Source organism: Dioscorea cayenensis, chromosome 17, assembly GCF_009730915.1.
Source record: "Dioscorea cayenensis subsp. rotundata cultivar TDr96_F1 chromosome 17, TDr96_F1_v2_PseudoChromosome.rev07_lg8_w22 25.fasta, whole genome shotgun sequence".
Taxonomy (NCBI): Eukaryota; Viridiplantae; Streptophyta; class Magnoliopsida; order Dioscoreales; family Dioscoreaceae; genus Dioscorea; species Dioscorea cayenensis.
This window is the reverse complement of record NC_052487.1, coordinates 19320393-19338327: the sequence shown is the minus strand read 5'-3', so window position 1 is coordinate 19338327 and position 17935 is coordinate 19320393.

Sequence of the window (17935 nt, the reverse complement as noted above, 5' to 3'; positions counted from 1 at the left end):
TTTCAAAAGCCAAAGGGACTGCAGTAGAAGTTTGAAACTTCCCAGAGACTTATAAGTAATTTTTCCAAAAATAAATATAATGTTTATAATAACTTTCATGTGTACGTTTTCAAACATTTCATATTTCATATATAACTATATAGAAATCTATAAATATTTTTCAAATGAGTTTTTTTTTACATTTTGATTTATAATTATTTATAAAAAAAATTGTATATTTAAATTAAAGTTTATATCAATTTTTTTTTTTGAATAAAGTGGATAAACCACAAATTTATTAGGAGAGAGAAGAAAACAAAGAGCACCAAGTCCAGATGAAAAGACAAAGTACCGTATATAAGAAAACATAAAAGACCGTCTTCCTTACCAGGGATGAGGAAAACAATATCAAAACTGAAAGAAAAGAAAAAAGGAAAGTAAAGATAACAAGCCGGGCCGGCGAAGTCAACCATCTGGAGACACATGCCTCGTCCAAAGAACAAAAAGAGTAGATTACTCGACTGCAGGTGTGCAAAACCCGAATCACTAGCTGAGGTCTGGTTGATCTAGAGCTCTGTGAAGTCAAGGAAACTTCGATCCTCCTCGAGCAAAGATCCGAGGGTTCCTATCGATGGGACTCGAGATCGCAGAAATTCAAGAAAGAAGCAAAATTAGTTTTATATCAAATTGGCTTTTTATTTTTAATTCAATATACGTTGAACTCATTTATTTATGAAATCTAAAGCTTTAATTTTGCTAAAATTCAACTAATTTATTATTTAAATAATTTTTATGACTTTCAAATTTGAGATGGCCTCCAAGAGTTGGGCTATCCAACACCCTCTAATCACCACCATTCAACCAATTTTTAATTTTTATTACCATTTTTAAAATTTTAAAAAGACATCACCCTTGTATTCCATCCATAACCATAAACAGAGTACATATATAATGTTACATTTAATATATATATATATATATATATATATATATATATATATATAAGAAAAAGTTTTGGCATTTTATTTGACAAAGATGCACTTTCTAAGATTTCTATTACTATGAAAGCTTTACGTATGTCACATGTGAATCTTATAAATCTTATAAGCCAATAACTTCTTATTATGATCTTTTGTTTCTCTCACAAGAAATAATATTTCACATAGATTTATGAATTTTATATTTTTGTGTTTTTATAAAAAAAAAAGTTGGTGTAAATGAGATCACTATTTATTTTTTTTAATTGAACTACAATGTTGATTAATTGATATTTCATATGTTTGTTTGAGATAAATTCCTCAAATTAAATACGATTAAATTATAAATGTTTAACACTAACTATTTACATAACTGGGAATTGTTATTTATTATTTATTATTTTTTTATGAAAAGAATTGTTATTTTTCAAAATCACAAAAATAAATAAGAGATGAAAAGAAGAAAAACATGCCGATCTATATCACAAGTATGAGACACAAAGATTTAATTAAGTGAAAATTGCCAAAAAAACCCTCTAAGTTTGTAAAATTGCCAAAAATACCCCGTTAGTTTTGCAATCTCTAAACACCCCCTCCTTTTAAACTCTATGTTTTTCAAACCCCAAAGACCGTGAATCGGATGTGAACGGAGTGAGTTTCAAATTTTTATGGACAAAAATGCCCTTGCGATGGGGAGTCGTACGGGCAACGACCATCTCGCTGTTTAGTGAGGAAGTGGGTGGGTTTCTAGGGTAAACCCAAGAGACGAATTTATTGGAGCCAGCACTTGCTTTTTCTCAACTCGCCTTCGCTTTTTCCATTTCAAGTCGTCTCAAGTCTGTTCTCTACTGCCAAGCCTCCGTAATTGGCATTTACGCCTTTTTCCCTTTCCACCAAGATCTCGAAGGAGAAGTCCCCTCGCGTAACTAGTTGGCATTTCATCAGCTGTGCAATCTAAGGTATCGAGTATGGTTTTATGTTATTTGTTCTATTACAAAGAAAGATTTTTCTCGGTTTTGTTTGTGCTCCCTGCTTTTGTTGGAAGATATCAAGTCCGCAGGGGGATTTCTACTGGGGTTTTGTTAGTCTTGCAGGAGATTTCTCGGCTAGGGTTTTTGTTTTTGTTTTTGCATTTTCGTATGTATACACTATCAAAATAGTTTTTTCGATTGTTATGATCAGGTAATATTTATAACGACATTCTCCTTCGTCGATACTGGCTGCGCTTTTGCATGCATTTAGGTCGACGCTTAAGAAATGAGATGTTACAGGTTTAAAAATTTGTTGTCTCTCGCTTAACTATTCTCGCTCTCTATTTAATAAAAGGGTCTCGCTTAACATTTGATATCTCTGCTTAATAACCCGAGAGGTTACCGCTTTAAAACATTATATTTCCGCTTAAACTTTTGTCAATACCGCATGTTGAATGTATTGTTATTGTCAGAGCTTGTGATTGACGGCGGTCAACCTAGTTAACGGGCGATGCTATTTGACACTCTGAGTGGAGACCTTAGTCGAATTGAAAGATAACATGACCGCCGACTAATCGAGATTATTCAAGGACACCGCTTTGCAGCGCTCAATCGAGTCGAAGCTATATACCAGAGAGGACCGTTCTTGATTCTCTTTTGCAAAGTACACGATGGGCGCACTCAATAAATTCGGGATCGGGAAAGCCCAGCCGAGCTGCACTCAAGATGTGGCCCCTCGTTCTGGTCTGCTGCCATGACGACGATCGCAGTCGTCTTCGTGAAGAAGAAAAACCAGTCGTCGTCGAGGAGGTATCTATCAAAAACCCTACGAGACACATGTAGACTCCATCGTAGCATACTCATGTGTAAATTTGTTCGACGAGGGATAAGAAGATAATTTTGTCAAAACTCGATGGCGTACCTCATGGGTACGCCCCTCTTCCCAAATACATCATGCTCGGTTCCGAATCGGATCATTGATTACGTCGATGATCTACGCCCATGGGGCGATACGATGGGCATAGCGCATCTGCAAGTGGCTTACGGAGGATATTCCTGCAGCACGCCACGAGTGCAAGATAGATACGCGGAAGAAGACTCAACATACGTAGTACATTAAGGGTCGCTTTCGACGCGCTTAACGCCCGGTTTTACGAGCCGACTGGACGGGAAGAAAGTCCGCTTTTGGCAAGATCCCCAGGATGCTCTGCTACTGTGAAAGTATTTCACCAGAAACATGCACGTAGAAACCGACCTTGTCATCGCCGATGGAAAGAGGTAATAAATCATGGACAATGTTTAACATAAGTCTTTTAATGTTTAAAACATATTATTTTAGCGTTTAACTTTAGTATTTACCGCTTTAAAAAACTTATTCATACTCGGTTTAAATATTTTTGTTCTCCGCTTTAAATATATTCTATAACGTTTAAATATATAACCACTCTGTTTAAATATAGTTTTTATAGTTTAAGATGAATGATTTCGCTGAAATTGTTTGGTTTACATATGTTAGTTTCTGAAAGTCTGGTTCCGTACGAACTGTCAAGAAGAAATATTTATGGGGCCAACCGACGGATGGTTGCTTTTTCTCCGGAACCACTGTGCTCGGCAGTGATGAGAGGCAACCTCTATCATGCGGCCGACGTAGTTCTCCTACTTCCACCCCTACCACGCGACGCATCCTCGACGGGAGAAGCCCTCCCCACCCCGGCAGATTACAACAACCCCTACCACGACTAACGACAAGTACTTCGATTGAGGCAACCCTCCGGACCACTGGCGACTCCTCCCGACCGCGTGCAGCCTCAACCGGCGACATTAGGCGAAGATGTCACCGCAACTCTTATTCGAGCATGCCGGATAATGATGACCGAAGTTTCTGCTTGTCGCTCGTGTCGAGGCATCGAAGGACGCTCATAACCGATCACGCCATCCCTCCAAAGAACTCGAAGCACCGGACAAACGAGGCGTCGGAATTTGACTGACGATGACATCATCGAAGGTCATTCCAAGATGGCCACATTCGAAGAGACTTGCGAAGAGGAGAACAATATCGCCTCTGCCTCCACCGCACTGACGATGTAAACAATAGCAACACCATCGGCGACCGATGTCATATCGAGTCTGCCGCCGTTGATGACATAGGCCACGACGCTGGAGGACATCAGAGATGATGTGGCCGCTGCGGTTGAGAAGGTCGTTAACTCGCTTCTAATGAATCGATGGACCGGTGGAACCGGCTCAGATTGCGGCATCAAAGATGGTCACAATCCTTGCAGTATCAAGAACAAGCTGGCGTGTCTCCCAATGATGTTGTCGCCGTGGCCACGGCTGAGAAGATCGCTGAACTGCCGTCGCGGGCCGGGCCGATGATCGCATCGAGGCAGGTGACACAATCCGACCCACAACTAGAACCATGTAAGGATGTCTCAACGGTTGATACTTGTCGCCGTCGTCCCCGCATCGAAGCCATGCACAATCCCACAACAAGAACAACCATGTAAGGATGTGTCTGCAGTTGATGCGTTGCCGCTATCCTCGCATCGAAGAAAGATGTGCTGGTGTCTGAACACCTCGAAGGTGCAACGGGCAGCTGCCTCACATGAAGACCCCGACCGAGCAGCATCTAGAGAGATGATCATGGCAATCAACTAATGATCAGGGACGGCTGAAAAGCTTTTTATTCCCATGGGTCAGCATCTCGTCTTAACAAATACGAGCGTGAGTCAAGGAGGATCTTCCTCAACGCCGTTTCTGACGGCGTAAGTCTAAAGTTTTTTATGATAGTGTTTAAAGTTTTTGTTATAATGTTTAACGATTTTCTAATAGTGTTTAATGTCTTTACGTTACATTATTTAATTTGTCTCACTTAACGCTTTAATTATATATAATATCATTTTAACAATTGATAATATCATTTAAACATTTACAATACTGGTCTTATTATATCTCAAGTATCGCTTAACCCTCGAAAGACTCGCTCGTGTGGAAGAACGACGCTGTCGCCATCCATAACGGGACAAATCAGTACACGCGCTGAGTATGGACGATGGTCACAGATGATGTGATGGACTCTTTTCAGATGCATAATACAAAAAGTCAGCAAGCAAAGAGCATATCCTTACAAGAAGCGCCTCCATCACCGCACCGCCACGCCTGCTTATGTCAAAGGGACGACGATCACGAAACAATCCATGGGCTATGGTCGGGATGCTTTGCAACTCCGCAGTCAAGTTCAAATTGTCATCCTCCCCGATAATCATGAATGGTCACTTCCATGTCGCTGCCCTGACAATGATAAAACAAGAATATAGGCATTATTCTTCATACGTCCGGGTACGATAAAGACGCTGCGTGGACATGGTAAGTTCTTTTAACTATGTCCGATTAATAGTGTTTGGTATTTAATCGGGTATTCTAATCTCAACTTGCATATCTCGACAATCGAATCTATTCGACAATTGTGTCGACATGGAGTTCAAGTGAGCCTCGACGCAAGAAAGTACCCACTGCCATCGACATGGAAAACCCAACTCAAAAACAAGGAAGGCGTCGATTGCACCGCTCACGTCATGCGCGGTTTATCGAGCAATTACTGGAGGTAGAAGTTACACTCACCGCAGCATGCATCGCCTTACCCTCGATTAAGGCATGTTACCCGCGATACTTAAGGAGGGAGAAGCGTACTGGCGTCCATGAGAAAAGGGGTCGTCATGGCTGGGTTAAATTTTTGTGACCCGAAGAACATGTCTTCTATATCTCAATGTCAATTTTGTTTTCGAATGTAAACTGGACATTCAATTCATTGTTTTGGTTTCGGAAGAACATGACTTGTATATCTCAATGTAAATTTTGTTTGTTTTCAATTGTAAAGTAGGTTAAATTCCATTCAGTTTCATTTCATTGTTTAATTTTACGTTGTAATTGTGTACATTTTCTGCTTTCATTGTTTAAATATACCATATATCGCTTTAAACATCGCTTGAAATATTTCAAATTACAGTGTAATCCGGTAAATAACACCTGCCTCTGCTTAAATAAATGCATTCATTAGTAAAGAGTAAGAGTTTAAATATGGAAAGTTGCCCATCATACATAATGTTTCCGCATCATCGCGCGTTGACTTTTTGCATGCCTGAGTCGGCGAGGCTTCATCGCAAGATCTCCGATCGTGACGGTCCACGGCGACGGGTCGCAATATAACTCGCTGGACATCAAACACTCGCGACTCGATCCTCTTTTCGCTCTAGGCCGCCCGTGCCGCCTTCGTCACATGGTGATGCAAAGCGAAGCTCACGATTTCGGGCTCGAAGGCATGTCATCGTCGGGTATGGGGAATATAGCTTCCTTTATACGCCACGTTTCTGTAATTATCGTCGGTGAAGTACCGTTAATAAATCGATGGACGCCGGTGTCTGCTCGCATTATGCGGTAGCTGCAGCGTGTTTCAGTGAGGGATACCATAAACTTGCCGCTTTTGCCGGCGAACTGAACAAGTTCCGATGGCGAGATCTCACATGAGTTGTTGCATCGGTCGATCACGTGCGATCATCAACCAGCGACCAACACGAATATTTCGGCTATCCTCAACAATGATCTCTACCTCTGAATGTATGTGCGGCATAAGTAGGTCTCCATTTGTTCGCTTGCTCACGCCTGGGTTACATAACATGCGCATCAACTTGAACCCGGCAAATAAGTTTAAACAAAGACAGTTGATGGTTAAATAATTAAGTAAACATGTTTAAACATTATTGTAAATATTTAAACGAAAGCATTAATATTTAAAGTCAGACAAGTGTGATTAAACAAAGATTGAGAATGTTTAAAGGGTAACACTAAATGTTAAGTGTAAATCAACATTCGCAGACCTTATGGAGTCGACACCGTCAAAACGTTGTCCAATATCCAACGACAGAACTTCAGAATGATCTGACGAGGAAGGAAGACATCCCACACCGTCGAGTCACCTGTGGGATGAACAGGGAGCACTCGCAGAATGCAATTCTCGCCAACACTTGACCAAATGAAAAGATCAATATGTTAAGCGTGAGAATATAATGTTTAAGTGATAATGACAATATTTAAACGTTAAATTAAATACCTAAGGCGATTCTGAATAACGTAAACGACTAGTACAAGATGTTAACCAGTGACGGACATATTTAAACACTAATGAACCCAAACAACTGGAACAAATAAAAGAGAAGGAACTTACAACGAGTAAAACTCATTTTCATTAGGATTCGCATGATGGCACATCTTCTCGTCCGACAACAAGATCAACTACAAAGACATTTGAAGATGGAGTGCACGTGACACATCCGACTGGAAGTCAACATCATTTTCTATCGACAAACTGTTTTATATCCATCCGGTGTGATGAACTTAACTCGACAAGAGAAACTTTAAGACCCCATCGCTCACATATCTCACTAACACCAACTCCCAAGAAGTCGCGAGCCGTGAACATTAGCACTCTTCCCTCCCCGTTGAATCTAGCAATATCACAAAAACTCTCCATAATATATCGATTTTGAAAACCAAATCGACAAAACCAAATGAAATGAAGAACAAAAATAAGACTAAGATGAAGAAGAATAAGATGTAAACAACAAACATGATGGATAGGCAAACAAAAAGTGCGTATATATATATATATATCATTTGTCGCGATGAAGACCAAAAAGCGCATAGAGGGTTAGACTAGGCGTGATGTGATCGGGCGGTATTTTTCCCTCCATCCCAGAGGGCAAAAGGAAATATATGTCATCGTCGCGATGAAGACATATTGTCATCGCTCGACATGAGTATCTCGTTAAACGCTCAAGCTTTTTATGTTTAAACAGATACATATAGTTTTTAAAATAACGTTACCTGCTTTAAATAAAAGTCTATATCATGTAAATAATACGTAAACCATTTAATTATAGTGATTTAAAGCTGCTTTAAAATATATGTTATTAGTTTAAATTGAATGCTTTTCATTTGACATCAGCGTTGAAGCAGATGTACCTCCCGAGTCAGTGTTTAAACATCTTTTACGTATTTTTCTTAAACACCGTTGTCGTTGTTTAAAGATTAAATTGAGTATTGTTTAACTTTTTTCTATTGTTTTACAATGACGTTCTTTTTGTTTCCCAAATTGTTTTTAATAGGTCTCTGTTTAAATTTCAGAAGTTCACATTCAAATAAGCTCGTTTCGTTTTATTTATAAAACATTTACAACATTTACAACATTTCTAACGCCTTCTCGGACTTTGGACACTCACGACTCGACCAGTAGAACGAAACAAGTGTCACATGACATTCGAATGCTCACGGCGGTTTGCATAACATGCGCATCAACTCGAACCCGCACTAACGTACTAACATTAAAAAGGTTAAACAAACACATTCATGAAAACGTCTATTAATCAATGTGTGTAGTCCCGACTTAGCGAATATCACGATAGTTAAACACGGAACATAATAGTTGTACAATCGACGTAATATTCTTAAGCGGTAACAAAAGTCTCAGTGATAAATATCAACTCCGTCTTAAAGGATGTTTCCTGATCTCCCTCCTCTAGAGAATCCTCCGCAATCACACAATAAGTGAAAACTTTCTTTTCTTACCCAAGTCGAAATGCCCGCTTAATTGCTTGCCCGTCATCCACCGCTGGAGAATCCTCTGCATTCAGGTAATTATGCGAGTATTTCGACTTGGGCAAGAAAAGATAGTTTAACTTGTTGCGTGATTACGGCTGATTGATTCTCAAGATAAGGAGGATCACGAGACATCCTTTCAGATAGAGTTGATCTTCGAACTTTCGTCTGACTCCAGTGAATATCATACACAGGAAGCAGATGACGAGGAGGAAGAGGAGGAGGAGGAGGAGGAGGAGGAGGATGATGATGAGGACGACGAGGAGTGGTTGTCCATGGGAAGGGTTCTTCCTTGTTATTTATGGTCTGAAATCCACAAGCGGTGACTCTTCATATCCGAGAAAAAAAGTTAAGCATGCGATGGACCGACATTGTGTGATGACAACGAGCGGGTGTTCGGGATATTTATGTTACGTGCATAAGAATTAATGCCATCATTAATTCTTATGCACGGGGATCTATAACCTTGTCACTGCCACGTGCCCGACAATTCAGGATCAAGCGAAAAAGATCACCGTTTCTGAGAGACTTTGAGAATTTACTGAGTTAATATAAATAGTTATACATGTAAAGATAAAGTTAAAGCGGAGATGACAATTATTAAACATATTGGTAATATATTTAAGCGGATAATAGCAAATAGTTAAACGAGTATTTAAAAATATACAAATAGATAACCATAAAGCGAGAAGAACTTTACAGACGAAAATGAACTCGTTTTCCAAAGCGGAGGCGACAATGGCACATGCTCTGTCTCGACAATAAAATTGACTACAGCTCATTTGAAGATGGAGTACACTTGACCAATCGGATGGAAATCAACTTCATTTTCTGTTGGAGAAACCGATTTATATATTTAGGTGTATGATAAACTTCACCTGGGACTACCACGAATGAGCTTCCATAATAAACACTGCGGAATGGTCAAAGCTCGATAGCAACGAAGAGATTCTCACCGTATTCACGAAACCCGTGAGCGAAGTCGAACAACTCAAATGAGGAGAAATGAGGGAGAACAACAAGATGTAATGCAACTCCTAGGTATTGTCTATCAGAAACCAAGCAGAAAGCCCTTGAAAAGGTTGAACATGATGTGATTTGGCGCTTTCTTTTCCCATCATTTTCAATTCCAAAAATGGGATTTCACAACATGGACCCATTTGAAGTGAACGGTAGGGGGTAAAAGGGAAATTAAACACTAACGGAAGGGTTGCCCGGGGTGTGTAAAAGTAGGAGGGGGTTTTTGGGAAGTTTTGAAAATTACGAGGGGTGAACAGTAATTTTCCCTTTAATTAAGTGATTTCATAAATTTTTATCTACTTAGTTATAAATAGAATTTGGCTTCAACGTCAATCAAAGAACGAAAGAATTACAGAGAGGAAGAATCCTGCCCAATCAAAAACTCCCACACATTAACTCAGTCGACCGGCTACAATGAGATTTTTGTTGGGTCCAGCCCATTTGTTGGGTTGGCCCATGGTTTTATTAAAAAAAAATGAAGCTATATTGACTTATGGAGGAGGGCTTGAAGGGAATTTCACAAGGGTAAAAGATCTCATCTTTGATGAGAATGGAGGGATAACTATTCATAGTTTTTGGGGGAAAAATAAGGAAGAGAAGGAGGAGCTAGGGTTCTTGGAGAAGGCAAGATTGGAAGGCTTCATCGCCGGATCTCTCCTAATCCTTTGGTTTGATCCCTCAACTCTCATTCCTTAAGGTCCTTTTGTGAACCATCCTAGTGTATGGATGATGTATGAGTGTTGAATCTCTTTTCTTGTGAAATTCATGTTCTTTGCATGTATTCTTCTAGTGAGCTAGAAAGAACTTGGTGTTATCCCATAAGTCAACATAGTGGAAACATGTTTAAGAGGCCCTAAGGAGTCCCGTGGTTTTTCCCTCGTTTTGTAGGGTTTTCTCGCTAAAAATCGTTTCTTGTGTTGTTGTATGTTTGTTCATCTCATTCTAACATGAATGAGGGGTTTGATAGCATTTTATGAGTTGTTTTGAAGCTTTGAAGGCTTGTAGAACCCTTGGGAGGAGCATTGAAGACTCAAGGAAGTTATTGAAGGTTTTTTGCAGCTTATGCGGGCTGCATACGGGCCGCACAAGATCGCCAGTGAATTTCACGGGGTGTACGCGGGCGCATGAACCCCGTAAGTGAACAGTATTTTTACTACAGTACATGTGATATAGTACTCGTGTTACGTGTGACTTTCTCTGCGATCACAGATGAGCGAAAACCTCCAGCGGGCAACGTGCCCGCGCATACCAACCGCATATATTTGCCAGTGAGCTTCACGGGCAAGTGTGCGGCCGCATACCAGTCGCATATGAACAGTAACAGTGAACATTATAGTGCTACATTAACATTGCTACGATGAAATTCCATGAGTTTTCCTATGTTGCATTTTCAAGTCAAACCCCCAACAATTTTGTTTCGAACTAAATGGTTGAAATAATTTTCAAACTATATAGCCACATCTATGAAGACTTCTCTAACCTTTTTTATGTTCATAGCACAACTCCAACATAATTAACTATATAAACCAAATTTCAATCCATCAAAGATTGAAGGTTTTAATCTTAATCATCTTGTCCATAATAATATTAATAATAATAATAATTGTTAGATGTAAACCAAATGCATTATTTGGATTCGATTAAACTCAATTTTTTTTTTACAAATAAACTCAAAATTTTATGTTGATGGGATCAAAAGCTTTTATATATATATATACAAATTTATATTTATTAAATTAGATACATGACAATTAATTACGCTAATAATAATTAGCATGGCTATGTTCCAAAACAAGTGAGAAGTTGAGGAAAGAGCTTTGTAGCACCAAGATGTTCAATGCGATAACTATTACTCTCACAATTGACAATGGTGGTATCAAAGCCAACAATGGTGGCAGCCATTAAGGGGCCGTTTGGATTGCGGAATAGGAATGAGAAGAGGGGGAATGAAAAGAAGGGAGGAATGGGAATAAGAATAGGGGGAAAGAGGAGGATAATAAAGAAGGTGTTTGGATGGAGAGAATGAGAGTTAGGAATAGGAAAAAGTAAGAGAGAGATATGATGAAAATTACATTAATACCCTTTTGTGTAAATAAATCATTTGTATAAAATAATGAATTATGTTTAATAATAAATATTTAATATTATTTATTATTAAATATTTAGAATTTATTATAATTAAATATTTAAACTTAATATAATTAATTTACATATTTAATTAATTATTTTAATTATAATAATTAAAATAATAATAGGGTTATTATACCCATTAATTAATTATTTTAATTATAATAATAGTTAAAAAAATAATGATGTTTAAATTATTTTAATATGTTAATTAATATGTAAATATGTTATTATAATTAATTATTTAAAGTAATAATTTTTTAACATATAATTAATTAACAAAAATAAAAAAATTTTACTTATAAAATAATTTAAATATCATTATTTTTAATTATTATTTATTTGAAATTAATATAATTAAATTTATTAATTAATTATATTAATTTTAAATATTAATTAAATATAAAGAGGGGTAATATGGGTATTACACCCCATTACCCCCTCTCATGAGTCCCATGACCCCCAATTTTGGGGATAATGGGAATCTTTTTGATGGGATGGTCCAACCATCTCATCAGAGCAATGGGACTCCCATTACTTCAACCCAAACATGAGAATGAGATGCATGGGTACTTGTGATTCCCACTCCCAAGGATCCAATCCTGGATCCAAACACCACCTAAATGAGTTTGAGAGGAAGAATATCTTAATAGCTTTATGAATGAATTTAATGAGAAGATAGAAGGAGGATTGGAGAAAGTTTATAACGCGGAAAAGCGGAGAAAAAAACTATCATCTCTTTTTTCTTTCAAAAATTTTAGAAGATAAAAACCCCTCAATTTCAACTTAAAAATAAAAAACTTATTTTTGAACTAAATGAATTGTTGCATTTGTAATCCAAATTATTAGTTATAATATTTAAACTATCATGTAACTGTTTAAATGTTAGGGCTAAAATTAAGCACAACTATATTATATAATATTTCAGCCGTATTTAATGGTTTGTTAATTTGGTAAAAAAACATAAAAGATCTTAATTTCTAGATTTTCATTAACATTAAGGGTGTTTCTTATATTTGGAAAAAAAAAAAAAACTTTACCTAAAAAATAAAACATTTCCGGATAATCATGAAGAGTTGGAATAAAATTAATTAGTTTCAATATAAAATGTATCCATTTAAAATGTTATTTAAATTAAGTAGCTAGCTAGTATGCCATGCATATCTATAATCATTATGTTTGATCATCAAATTTCAAAACATTCAAAATGTACACAAAACTTAATTATGAGTCCACGTACCATAATAAGAATGTAAAATGTGACACTTTACTCTTATCTTAATTTAAGTGGTTTAACTATTTTTTTCTAAAAAAAAAAATATATGACACAATATTATAAATATGACAAAGTATAGGCAAAAATACATTTTTTCTATTCTTTATGACGAGTATAATTTACACTCAATATATAAACCTTTTTTGACTCATAATGAATTAAATTAAATTATTTTGAACCGATCGATTTTACTCCTAATCTTATTGTTATTGTTTTGTAGGAAAGAAAGAGAATGATTTGAAAGAAGAACAGGTAAAAAACACAAAATTAGATAAATGAAGAGCAAAGTTTCAACAATGATGGAACAAACAAAACTAAAAATCTAGGGAGCATTGTCCGAGTACCCCACTTCTATTGATTGCCTTACCTCTCACTTACTTTTGCCTTTCAGTCTTGTTTCTTTTTATCCTTCTTTTCATTACATTTTATCAAGCGCTACAACATAAAAAGGCGCAAAACAGAAACTATAGCGCCTAAGCGTACTACAGTCTTTAGCTCTTAGGCGCTACCCCGATTTCAAGTTATAAAAAGGGCTAGGGTTGAGACGAAAGAGTGGGGAGAATTTCAGAGATCAATCGACCGGGAGCGAAGATTCGGTGCGGATTCATTGTCAGGCTTTACTTTTTAGTTTTTCTTTGTTTATTTGATTATGAACCTTATTAATATGTCGATCTTTGCAATTATTATATTCTAAATACTTTTTCTAGGGCTACGATGTAGCCAGACTATGAAAACCTAAATTTATGTTTGTTTAATTTAATTGATGCGTGTTTCAATACTATGTTGGATATTTTAATCTATGCTTAATGCTTGTGATTGCTTGATCACCAATTGCATGATTATTAATTTGATTTGAGACAGAGAGGTGATAATTGAATTAGTTCTTGGTTGAAATATCATACAACCTGTGGGCCCTAGCTTTTTGTCCCCGTTCATTTGTAAAAAATATTTCAACCAGATTCTTGGCCTTCTTTCCATGCAAAACCCTTTAATTAAGCCTTGTATGGTGGAATTTTTGTTGCCATCTTGTTGGTTGCATGTTGAGCAAGACATTAGCCGCCCCACTCCCCATCTTCTACCCATTTTCTGGAAGGGGGAGAGAGAGAGAGAGAGATGTAATTCCGGTACCGGAAATTGAGCGAGCATTGGAGACAATTGAGGAAATTTTGAATATTAGAGCTCTTTAGAAAGAAGAGAGTGTAGTCCTTTGAGAGAGTGAAAGTAGATGGAGTTCATGAGTATAAGGCATTCTTGCTCTCAAGATGAAAATCCATTAGTGAATCTAGGTGAGGTGCTTTTCTGCATGAGTTATAATATCACAGGAAGTCAAACTTTTGGCAATAGGTTTTCTAAAGAGTGGGAGTGTAATAGAGGTGAGCTCCATGATCTTATGAGGGAAACCCTTGAGATGGTTGGTTAATTATCTATTGGAGATTTCTTCCCTTCTTTGCATTACTTAATCGAATGATCATGGGATTTCTTGAAAACTTGTGAGCCGGATAACCCGGACTTGGTCGCCATTTCTCTCTTTAAACCTATCTTCAAGAGAAACCTTGCTTCTCTCCTTAAAGGCTGCCACCTTGATAGTGTAGTTCCTCCTACTCATCACACCAACTAAGTCTTCCTTCTACTTTATGGTATTGCTCTTTAACATGTTGTTCTTGTTTTAGTGCCCTTTTAATCCTTGCTTATATATATTTAGAGCATATTGCATGAAGAGTTGCACTACTTTTTAAGGTAAATATAGGCTTAAACTTGCATGAAAACACGCAGGCTTTGTAGTGTTTTCAACTCTTTAGAAAATCCAATCTTGGGAAACCCAAGCTTTGAGATGCATGCTCTCATGTGGTATGACTGTATGCATGCATGTTTAGTTTAGATCATAAGCATGTTTTATTCTATGCTAATGCCTTGATGATATATATACATAGTGTATAAGTGCATCATTCCATATGAATATATTCATGCATTGGCCTGTAGCCAAATTGATGAGAGATTTTGGTATATTGTTGTTGAATGATATGCTCTCCTTATTAGTGTTATACTTTGGAAATAGGCCATTGAAGTCTTGCTTCATGTACTTTGCTCACCATTGTTACTTGTTGATGTTAATACTTAAGCCCTGATTTTTTTTTTCTCGTGTTAAATGTTGGGCTTGTATCTAGATTGTTGGTTGAGCCTTGGTTTAGCACTCCTCCCAAGAGTGAGTCAGTCTCAATTTTAAACTTGGGGTTAATTGCATGTTCCTCCCTTGCCATAGTTGGCATCCATGGTAACTATCTTGTAGTATGACCCAATTGGGACCTTGTATTCATTAGTAGCTTTAGATCAAGAATTTGGAAGGTTGTTGATTTTATTATTGCTTGATTATAGGACCTCTTCAAAAGTGTTGATTCTAGTGTTTGAAATTGATGTGAAGTGGTTATTGGGGAGATATTCAGGTAAGTGATTCACCATCGTATTTTCAGTATTTGAAAAATTATTTATTGGTAAAATAATTGCTTGTTATTTCGTTATGGAATTTTATATTCAAGTACCGGTATTTTTATTATTATTTAAATTATCTATTTTTGAATATTCATTTTCAGGTATTTTGATTTAATTGTTTTAAAATGTGAATTTTATAATTATCCATACATACATTGGTATGATCTGCTATCTTTTGGGTTGATTAAATTAATTTCTATTATTCATTTAATTACTTATTTGCATAATTGTTTTACTTTAGTTTTGGAGAAATTAGTATCTTGAATAAATTCAAATGTATTGTTTGCATAATTTTTATATATTTAAAATCTCCCTAGAGTGGGTTCCCGCAACTGTTTCGTTTAAAGGAATATTTGATCATTTTTGGATTTTAAATTTTGGAATGTTTTAGAAACTTTACAGTATTCTTTTAGGGACTTTTTGTATATGAATTTTGAATAGGGAGAAATTTATGTACTTCCATTTGCATGAATACTTGGAAAATATCTGTAAATATTCTATTTTTTTGGCTTTGAAATCTGTTTGAATGTTTTGTTCTCCAAATGAGCGATATGCAACCATGTCAGTTGGGGGTTAAACCCTGACCTTGTCGACAAAAATTTTTGAAAAAATAAGACTGCAGTTTTGCACCGTGCCCGTTCGGTGAAATAATTAACGACCACCTGATATTCAGTCTCGGGTCACCGAGGGTAAATAAATGATCTCTGTTATTCTGGCTCGGGTCACCGAGGGTAAACAAATGACTTCCGGCATCTATAGTGAATTTGGAGATATACATTGGAATTTGTTACTTTCTATTTTGCCCCTTTTGAATTTTGATTTTCTGCAAAAGCACAAATATTTGTCCTGCTTTGAAATTTCTGTATTTTTGATATCGTATTTCTGGGTTTTGAATTCTGGTAAATCATATTTGGAAATATTCTTTTATTAGAATATTTCACTTTTTATTTTGTTTAAATTATGTTTTGAAGACCTATGCTCATTTCTGGCGAATTATTATTTATAGTTTTGAATTATGGTATTCTTTTTATTACAATTATCTTGAATAGCGGTATTACTTGAGAACTATACCTCTGTTGAATTATTTATTTTGTATTTGTTTAAACTATGTTTAAACTTTGAATTATTCCCAATATTTGAAATCGAGATTTATAAACCCTGTTGTTTTAAAATAATTTCTGAATTACTTACTGGGCTAGTGAGCGCATGGATTTGCTTTAAATCCTTTTCAGATCAAAAGTGATAGACCAGCATGGATCTTGAAAGATTGCCTGTAGATGTCTTGTCCTGGCGTAAATTTTGAGTTCTTGTCATTGTCTATCCCTGTATTCCTATATTTTGTACTTTGGACTTCTTGTATCCCGGTATTATATATATGTAGACTCTGTAATCATGTAACTCAGTTGGGTTGGTATAGATTTGTCTGTCCTAAATCAGGTTTTGAGGCCTTACAGGCTTATGGGGTTTACGCCTTGTTGGTCTGCGGCCGTTTGTCTGCACACCGGGTCCGGCGAGCCGAGTTCGAGGCGTGACACAACCATAATAAGATAGAGATATTTCTGAGGTTATATGCATCATATAAATTTCTAGAGCTTAATGAGTTTCATAGGTTCACAGTTATCTCAGAGATGATGTTAACTTATTTAGTGGAATATGCTATTGATGCTTGAGAAAGATCAATATGTAATTTAGGGAAATTTGATGACAACATATAAGAAACAAACATTGATTGATTAAACTAAATGATCTAGGTGGAATTAGCCTAGGTGAACTCGGAAACCCTAAAATCTCTTGACATTGATTTCTTCTCATCTAACTATCTTTTTCTAGTCCTTGAATTATATTTTCTAAATTAAATCTCTTCAATCTTATTATTCAAGTAGACTTAGGGTTTTAATTTGAGTAATGCTATATAGAACGAAGAGATCACACGAAACCAGCCACACGAATGATGTGGCTGGTGACGTGTCAATTTTTTTTTAATAAATTTTTTTTTTTGAGAAAGTAAAAAAGACCATCACCACGAATCTCTCTCTCTCTATCACACACACTCTCTCTCTCGTGGGGCTCTCTCCCAGTCCTTGCCGCCGCAAAGGAGATGGAGGTGGAACGACGGCCCGATTGACACGAGGAGGAGACGGGGCCTTATACTTTTTCTGTAGTTTTTTTCTTTTTAGGGTACGAGTGAGATAGGGATCTACCACACGAGAAAGGAGAGGAGGAGGGAGCGGCACCCTAGCTTCTCGTGCACCACCGATCCGGCCGCCGCTCCCTTCTCTTGTGCACCACCGACCTGTGCCCTAGCTTCTCTTCCAAGCCAAACGAGAGAGATATGGGGGCCGGGAGCGGGTGAGGGAAGCGGCGGCCGGGAGTGAGGGCGGGGAAGCGGCGGCCGGGAGTGGCGACCGGGAGCAGTGGGGGAGGGAAGCGGCGGCCAGGACTGGGAG